This window comes from Apium graveolens, chromosome 6, assembly GCF_009905375.1.
Source record: "Apium graveolens cultivar Ventura chromosome 6, ASM990537v1, whole genome shotgun sequence".
Taxonomy (NCBI): Eukaryota; Viridiplantae; Streptophyta; class Magnoliopsida; order Apiales; family Apiaceae; genus Apium; species Apium graveolens.
In genome coordinates, this window is record NC_133652.1 from 85,779,479 (window position 1) to 85,789,557 (window position 10,079).

A 10,079-nucleotide genomic window follows, 5' to 3' on the forward strand; every position below is an offset into this window, starting at 1 on the left:
AATGCATAGAATTAACAGCTACGATGAAAGAAATTCGACGAATGAGGATTAAACAAATATCCGTCGAGATAAAAAGTACCCGGAATAATACTTAATTTTTCAACAGATAATGAAATTCAATAGATATTCATTCTCGACGGATAATGAACATCCGTCGAGATGTAAATTTTGACTAAGCCAAAATTTCATCCTTGACAAGAAAAATCAAATTTAATTCTGGATGCATTTCAAATTGCTTAGACATCAAAACAAATTAGGAGTAATTAAGCATACCTAACTCACTTACCAACCTAGTAAAGGTGGATTCATCAAGTGGCTTGATAAAGATGTCTGCAAGTTGCTTCTCACTTGGAATAAAATGAAGTTCCACAGTACCATTCATGACATGTTCTCTAATGAAGTGGTACTTGATGTCAATGTGCTTTTTCCTTGAATGTTGTAATGGATTTTCAGTAATTGCAATGGCACTGGTATTATCATAGAAAATAGGAATCCTGTCCACCTGTAGACCATAGTCCAACAGTTGGTTTTTCATCCATAAAATCTGTGCACAACAACTATCAACAACAATATATTCAGCCTCAGCTATGGAAGTAGAGACTGAATTTTGCTTTTTACTAAACCAGGATACTAGCTTATTTCCTAGAAATTGAAAAGTTCATGTTGTACTTTTTCTATCAATATTATATCATGCATAATCTGCATCTGAATAACCAGTTAGATTAAAAACAGAATCTCTAGAATACAAAATGCCAAGTTTTGGTGTTACTTTGACATCTGAAAATTCTCTTAATAGCTATGTTAGGTAATGAATCACACACGGAGGGGGGGGGGGGTGAATGTGTTTTTCTGATTTTAGGCTTTTCTTGGAAGTTAATGGTTGAACAAAGTAAATTAAATCTTGTATAGAAAAGTGTTCATGCAGAATTTAAACTTGCAGAAAATAAAGAACATAGATCTTCAAAACTCACTTAATTTTTATATTAAAAATTAAGACTGTTTTGCTACAAAATTTCTAAGCTCTTTGACGTTAAAGAGCTCAGCTTCTTCTTGAGAGTGATACAAGATATTTGATCTAAATTGTTACAACTAACTAAAGGACCAGTAACTTTATAACTCAGTTAACTGCTGGTTTACACAGTGGATAATACACATCCTATTAGCTTTTTTAAACTGTCACTTGTCATTTCTATTTATAGAAAATCAAATCTTCCATTTCTGGCTTAACATATCCTTAGCATCCCGTGTTCACTTTAATCTTCCTCTATCAGTTAATCTTTGCCATTGATCTTGCACACTCTTCAAGCTGCTTTTTATAGACTTGTCAATCCAGCTGTTGGATTGTTTGTTGATTGTTTATCTTGGATATTGAACTGATCTTCAATTCTGTACTTTGAGACTGTACCTCGAGATCTCCAGTTTGAATTAATAGAACACTTGACATCTCGATAAGTACATAGGCTTATCAAGATCTCTAGCACTCCATATTGAGTTTGTCTTGTAGAGGTCTTCAGCTTGTCGAGATCTCTAGTCTTCACATTTTCACTTTGACTTATCGAAAACTCAGAGTTCTCTACTGAATGTATACTTGTCGATAACTCTAAGTTTTCTAGTGAAGGAATGACTTGTCGATATCTCCAATCTTCATTTCTTCAATTTTGCTTATCGATATCTTCATGAGTTCTCTAGTAGCTCTCCTGACTTCTCCATTCTGAATTTATTCATTTCTTCTATCCCGGTGGATATTGCTCATCCGTCGACTAGTGATTGTAACCCGATGGATGTGCCTAACAGCAGTCATCCGTCGACTAGCCAAACTACTATTCCGATGGATGTTCCTCATCCTTCGGTATCTCTGAAACTTGAATGACTTCTCGATAAACCATTCTGGAGTTCTTGAATGATTTCTCTATAACTCTAAATCTGTGACTTGTAGAGATCTTGACTTAGGGTATTTTTCTCCAAACAGATTTATTCAACTCCAAGCTTTTTCAAAATTCTTCTGAGGCATGATCTTCTTGATCTTCTTCCAGATAGAATCCTTAGACTTGCTACTGTTTTAGGAAAAAGACTCCAGTCTGCTCCTTTGCATTTTTACAGACTTTAAGCGTCACAAGTACAAATTACAAATTTAGATAATAATACAACTTACTCAGGGTTGACCCCAAGCTTAACTGATTACTAAAAATAATTGTTCATTAATCTTCTACTCAGATCAGATGTCCATTTGACTTGCTTCATACTATGATCAGAGATGCTAATGACATTGTTATCTCCAGTAATCTTTGACATCAACAATTATATATTACAATCTTCCTCAACTTGTTCATTATAAAATTATGCACAAGTTCTTATTGATGATGTCAAAACTTTAACTAAATGTAAAAACTAATCTTCCCATCTGGTCTTCTTTTGTTGAGTTGCATTTAGATTTATTCTTCTCTCCCCCTATGAAGAATAGAATATTTTATTATCTGGAAACATCCATTAGCTGTTTTGGCAGGCATTTAGATATATTCTCCCCCTTTTTGACATTATCTCCAGGTAGAAAGATCCAGCTAGATGCACATTGTTCAAGCTAGTATCATTGTCCATTTAGAACACTTTCTGCAGCTTCAAGCTTCAGTGTGATTTGTGGTGATGAGTTCATTAAATAGAATAGTGGTTTCACTTAGATCTGCATAAAAAGTCTGTCAGAAAAAAAAATCATAAGCTCTCTGTTCTTTGAATAAGTAGTCTCACTACTTCTCACTGTACTAGTCTCATGACTTTTGAGAGTCATAGTTCCCTCACAAGGATTAGTAAATCCATACAATCATCTACCTGTATCTCCAGGTAGAAAGATCCAGCTAGATGCACATTGTTCAAGCTACTATCATTGTCCATTTAGAACACTTTCTGCAGCTTCAAGCTTCAGTGTGATTTATGGTGATGAGTTCATTAAATAGAATAGTGGTTTCACTTAGATCTGCAGAAAAAGTCTGTCATAAAAAAAAATCATAAACTCTCTGTTCTTTTGAATAAGTAGTCTCACTACTTCTCACTGTACTAGTCTCATGACTTTTGAGAGTCAGAGTTCCCTCACAAGGATTAGTAAATCCATACAATCATCTACCTCTCCTTTTGCCAGGAAGGATCCTGCCTCTCTTATTCTCTGTTTTTCTATCAATCTTTTCTCTTATTCTCGCATGAAAGGCTCAGTTGTGTTTTACTTACAAAAATAAGAGGTGGCTGAGAAGAGTTCTCTGTGATCATATGATTAGGGGTAATTGATGTGCCAAAAGTAAACATTTTAATTGCAAGCGCACAATTTTCTTTTTAATAATTTGAGATTCGAATCCACGGAGACTATAAATTTCTCGCAATGCCTTAATTTCTAAATTAATTCGAACTAGAAAATTTACTTACAAAAGGATGATTTATCTACAAATTATTATTAACTACAAATCTTAAAATGAAATTAATCTAAAATTATTCTAAATACTAATTACTTAATCTAGTTATTTACTACTAATTATCCCTAGAAAATTATTAAGAAAAACTAATTAATTAATTATTTACAAAAAAATTTTTAGAAAACCCGACAAAGTGTTCGTACAACCAGCTAACCAAAGACCAAATCAATCGCTCATTCAACCAATATTTGAACTAACTAAAATCAAACAAACAGCCCATTAATCTCAAACGCTGCACTATAACATTAATTTATAACAAATTAACTTAACTCAACTTTTAATTTATAAATTACAAATATAACAGTCACAACTCAGGACTCGGGGCAACAAACTCGCCCGAACTGAGTGACTCTAGACTCGGCGGAACGAAACAATAAAAAAAATGATTCAACAGCACAAAACAACCCGCAGCTGATATCTGCAGAATTCAACAGTATTCGGAAAACAACCCTCTCGGCTAAAATCTAGACTAATCCAGCAATATCAAAAGAGAGAAGAAAAGGAAACAGCGGAGCAACTCGGCCAAAATAGAACTTATACAGAAAGTCAAAACCGATTTAACAAGACACATTCATGGGAACTCGGTTGTAAAGCAAATCGCACCAGTGACAGAACAAAATACAACTCGCGAAATAACTCGTTGTAATTCAGGAGAAGAAACAAGAAACTCATCGTGACTCGGGCAACTCGGTGCGACTCAGCAATGACTCGACACCATGAATCAGGAAATGAAGCAGGGGAGTTTGAACAGCGGACTAAACTCGGTCCTGACTCGGTGACAGACAAGGACCGAGACTCGGGGCTGTTGCGATTCGAAAAAGGAAATGGAAGTGTGTGGTTGGATCAACAAAAGAAAAAAAAGGTTGGGTTAGTTTGTTTTTGAGAAGGTTGAAATGGGTGTTTAATGATGAACACAGTAAAAAAAGAAAGGAAGGCTTGCAGGTGGAGAACGAGGAAGGAGATGACAAGTGGGTTTGGACTCAACAAGGGAAACAGGGTATAACAACCAAAATAAAACAAGTGAAGCTGGGTTTTAGGACTAAAATTAAACTAAGTGCATAAAATATAACTAATTAAATGCTAAACTATAGTAAAGTAAAATTTATTTAATCAACCAAATTCCCAACATAAATGAATTTAATGTAGGAATTTAGATAAAAAATTATTCGCGATAATAATCTAAAATCAAATCTTAGAATTACGCTATCTAAATAAGAGTAAATCTAAAAATAAGAATTTAAAATAGCTCCTTTCACATCCCCAAATTTATTATTTGTTGGATTTAGAAAGATATCATAGCTCAATAAACTATAAAGACAACCATAATAAAAATACTTGCATTAATATAAAAAGGTGTTCACAAAGATGAAGAATGATTGCAACTTGAAAAGTAGATCTATAACTTTTAAGGAAAAGAGGCTACAACTAAAAATGAAAAATACTAGGTTAGTTATGTGCTACTTGGTGTGGTTTACAAGATAAGGGGTGGGTATTTATAGAATAAGAATTAGGGTTTTAGGGGTGTTGGTTAAATCCAAGCCATACATTTGTCATGTGTGTTGGTAGAATCTTGACCCTTGAATGTAGCCAACTCCCATTTTCTTTTCCTTTCTTTTCTTTTCTTCTTTTTCTTCTTCCACTTTACCCTTCTTGCATTTTTCTTTTCTTTTTCTCTTTTTATGCTTTTTGTATAAAATACCTATAAATGTCACAAATTAAATTATTAAATTTGGGAGCAAGAAATAAATAGGTATTAATTAATGCAAAATTATGAGATTATCAAATGCCCCCATACCTTTCTTTTGCTCATCCTCGAGTAAAATCAAAAATAAAAATGCTAACAAAGAAAAATCCTATGCTCCTTTTCGTAGGCGTGACAGGAAATTTTAGGTTTACTAACCCGTTAAACCCATGGACGATCTCCATAGAAGGAGTGTTGTCTCCTAAGGGTTTACAGAAGATATACCCATAAAATCTTTGAGACAATATAACAAGTATCTACCTCAATTTTACTCTAATGTTCATTGGTGTTAACAAGAAGATTTTATAAATAAAATACATGCCTTAAAGACTCTTCTAATATTAGCCAAGATGTAGGTGACTCAAATCTACTTATGTCGACTTAAATTTTTTTCAAAAGATCCCAAGGTGTGTAGTGAATTTAAGGCCTTTGATGGATTTAACTCTTTAAGAACATTTTCTTTTTTTCAACTAATATTGAACTGACCCATTTTCTATCAAAACAAGTATCTAGCCAAACTTCACAAAATTATTCTTTTTTTTTGTTTCAATTGACTTCATGATGTTTATTTTCTTAGGCTTTCTATGTTACCCATGTAGCGAGCTTTAGGTCAGTGACTCCCAAACCAGATGGTTTTAGGGCACTAGGTTTTGAAATCCCCCGACGAACTTAATAACTCGAGTAACAAAGGCCACAAAAACAAGACTAGTCAATTCTACTTTTGCCCATTATCTAAAAATTTTTGTTTATAAGATCAATGGGTATTGAAGTAGTTTATTCATATATTTTTTTTCCTTTTTTTTTCTTCTTTTTGGATTTTTCTATTGTTTTTCTTTTCTTTTCGCAAAAAATTGATTCGACATTGTTTCAACATGTGGGTTCTCTCTCAAGTATCGAATAACATTCCTAAACAATCTTTCCAATAAAGTTCTTGTGCAAAAAGTGTCATCCTGGAATCTAGAGTAAAAACCGTTCAATCACAAGTTTCAAAAAGACACCTTACTTAACTCCGTTTAAATAATCTAAAAGGCACCATATATATAAGTTTTTGAAAAACATGTTAACACCAACTACTATTAAAGTTCAAGAGAGATTAAAACAACTTAGCTAAAAATGTCTCTATTTTTTTTAATTTTTTGATTTTTTCAATTTTTTTTGGTTTTTTTTGTTTTTTTTAAGAATTACACTAAAACCCTCCCCCATACCTAAATCATGTATTGTCCTCAATATATGCAAAAGAGAGAAATAAGCAAGTAGAATGATGAGAATATACCTGATAAGCGATGAAGAGAGTTAAAACTACCTACTGAAAAAGACTTACTTGATCATGGGTCAATGAGGTGGATGACCTCTTCCTCGGAATCGACTGGCAACTCTAAAAATGGTTTGAGACGTTGTCCATTAACTTTGAATATTTCACCAGTTTTTAAGATTTTCAATTTCAATAGCACCATGAGGAAAAACTACTTTAACAATGTAAGGTCCCTCCCATTTAGATCTCAATTTTCCGGGAAATAAATGAAGCCTAGAATTGTACAAAAGAACCTTTTGACCGGGAGAAAAGGATTTTCTCAAAATTGATTTATCATGAAAAACTTTGGTTCTTTCTTTATAGATTTTAGCATTTTCATAAGCATCATTTCTCATTTCCTCTAACTCAGACAATTGCAACTTCTTATGACTACCGGCAGCGTGTAAATAAAAATTAAACTCCCTAATGGCCCACAAGGCTCGATGTTCAAGTTCAACCGAAAAATGACAAGCTTTACCAAACACAAGCCGATAAGGGGACATACCCAAGATAGTCTTATACGCGGTCCTATAGGCCCATAAAGCATCAATCAACTTAGTTGACCAATCCTTCATATTCGAGTTGACAGTCTTTTCTAATATCTGTTTGATTTGCCTATTTGTGACTTCAACTTGACCACTAGTTTGAGGATGATAAGGGGTGGCCAATTTATGAGTGATCGAGTACTTTTTAAGAGAGACTCAAAATGATGGTTCTTGAAATGTTTGCCTTGATCACTAATGACAGCTCTAGGTGTACCAAATCGAGAAAAGATATTCTCTTTTAATAATTTAAGAACGACCTTGTTATCATTAGACTTAGTTGGAATGGCTTCGACCCACTTAGACACATAATCGCTTGCTAAGAGAATGTAGAGGTTGCCAAATGAGCAAGGAAATGGGCCCATAAAATCTATCCCCCAAATATCGAAAATTTCGATAATTAGGATCGGATTCATTGGCATCATATTACATCTTGTGATCTTTCCTAAATGTTGACACCTACTACAAGCGGCACAAAATTCCGCGGAATCCTTAAACAAACTAGGCCAATAGAAACCACTTTGGAGTATCTTAGCCGCCGTCTTTTTGGCACTAAAATGACCTCCACAAGCTTGATCATGACATAAGGAAAGGACACTTTTAAACTCATGATTTGGGACACACCTTCTAATGATTTGATCCGGGCAATACTTGAAGAGATAAGGGTCATCCCAAAAGAAGTATTTGACTTCTGAAAAGAATTTGGATTTATCTTGCTTGGACCAATGGGTCGGAATGTTGCCGATGATAAGGTAATTAACAATGTCGACAAATCAAGGGAGGGTAGAGATAGAAAGAAGGTGTTCATCCGGAAAAGATTCATTCAAAGGCAAGTCAACGGTTGACTCTACTACCAATCGAGAGAGATGATCGAAAACGACATTTTCAGAACCCTTCTTATCCCTAATTTCTAGGTCAAATTCTTGGAGCAACAAGATCCACCTAATCAAACGAGCTTTCGAGTCCTTTTTTGAGAAAAGATATCGAAGGGCGGCATGATCAGTGTAAACAATGATTTTCGAACCAATAAGATAAGACCTAAACTTTTCGAGGGCAAATACTACGGCTAGAAGCTCTTTTTCGGTGGTTGAGTAATTAAGTTGGGCATCATTTAAGGTCTTGCTAGCGTAGTATATGACATGAGGTATCTTATTGATTCGTTGCCCTAAAACTGCCCCAACTGCATAGTCGGAGGCATCACACATCAACTCAAAAGGCTCATTCCAATCGGGAGATTTAATTATCAGGGATGAAGTCAATTCTTTCTTAAGGTTTTCAAAATATTGTAAACAATCACTATTGAACTCGAATTTGACATCTTTGGAAAGAAGATTGGTCAAGGGTCTTGCCTTTTTACTAAAATCCTTAATGAAACGCCTATAAAAACCCGCATGTCCTAAAAATGAGCGAATTGCTTTGACCGATTTTTATGGAAGGAGACTAGCAATGAGATCAATTTTAGCTTTATCAACATCAATTCCTTTTTCCGAGATTTTATGACCAAGGACGATTCCTTCTTTAACCATGAAATGACATTTTTCCCAATTAAGAACGAGGTTCGTTTTTTACACCTTTTCAAAACTAAGTCAAGGTGGTTTAGACTCTGATGAAAAGAAGAACCAAAGATGGAAAAGTCATCTATAAAAATTTCTAGGAATTCACCTACCATATCGGAAAAAATGCTCATCATGCATCGTTGAAATGTAGCAGGGGCCGTGGTCAAACCAAAAGCTAGACGACGATAAGGGAACGTTCCGAAAGGACATGTGAACGTGGTCTTTTCTTGATCTTGGGGAGCAATGGGGATTTGAAAATAGCCGGAAAAACCATCTAGAAAACAATAATAGGAATGACCCGCTAACCTTTCTAACATTTGATCGATGAATGGTAAAGGAAAGTGATCTTTTCTAATGGCAGAATTGAGTTTCTTATAATCTATACACACTCTCCAACCAGATTGAACACGAGTGGGAACCTGCTCGTAATTCTCGTTGGTCACTACAGTAATACCCGATTTCTTAGGTACTACTTGAATCGGACTCACCCACATGCTATCAGATATGAGAAAGGTGATCCCATTATCTAGGCACTTAAGAATTTCCTTCCTAACAACTTCCATCAAAGTTGGGTTTAACCTCCTTTGTGGCTCCCTAATTGGTTTAGCATCATCAACTAAGTGAATCCTATGTTGGATAATTGTCGGACTAATTCCTTTAATATCAGAAATACTCCAACCTATTGCTTCCTTATTCTCCTTAAGCACACTTAAAAGTTCCTCTTCTTGAGATGGGGTCAAATTAGAAGCAATTATGACATGAAAAGATTTATTAGGACCAATAAACTTGTACTTAAGAGTGTTAGGAAGAGGTTTGAGTTCTAATTCTGGTGGACTTGGCTCAACTGGTTCACTAGCTTGATAATGGGACAAAAGGAGTGGTTCAAGCTCTTGGTTAATTGTAGGAATGGTGGACTCTAACATCTCATTGACCTCATTAGTGTAATTGGAATCAACCCAATTTTGACCAAAATGATTTAAGCAAAAGTCAAGTATTTTATAGTTTCGTGATCTCATTGACACTCATGGTTTCGTGATCAAGTATTTTATCAATTAAATTAATTTCCATGTGTTGGTCAAAATAGTCATTGGGTTGGTTCCCGACATGAAAAATATTGAGATCAATGGTCATATTTACAAATGTTAGTTTCATTAAACCGTTCCTACAATTAATCAAGGCATTAGATGTGGCTAGAAAAGGTCTTCCTAAAATGATTGGTATTTGATTTTTAGGATTTTTGACCGGTTCAGTTTCTAGGACCACAAAATCAGCAGGAAAAATAAAATCACCAACCTTAATCAACACGTCTTCAATTATTCCCTTAGGAATTTTGATAGAACAGTCGGCTAATTGAAGTGTGACATTGGTATTTTGAAGTTCACGTAGACCTAATTCTTGGTAGACAGAATATGGAAGAAGATTCACACTAGCACCTAAGTCAAGTAAAGCTTTATCAACAAAAGTGTTGCCTATGACACAAGAAATAGTAGGACA

General features: G+C 34.6%; 1 pseudogene; it reads right to left on the reverse strand.

Moving 5' to 3' along the window:
- Positions 1 to 6,612: 6,612 nt before the first annotated feature.
- Positions 6,613 to 8,555, reverse strand: LOC141665280 (uncharacterized; annotated as a pseudogene).
- Positions 8,556 to 10,079: the final 1,524 nt, after the last annotated feature.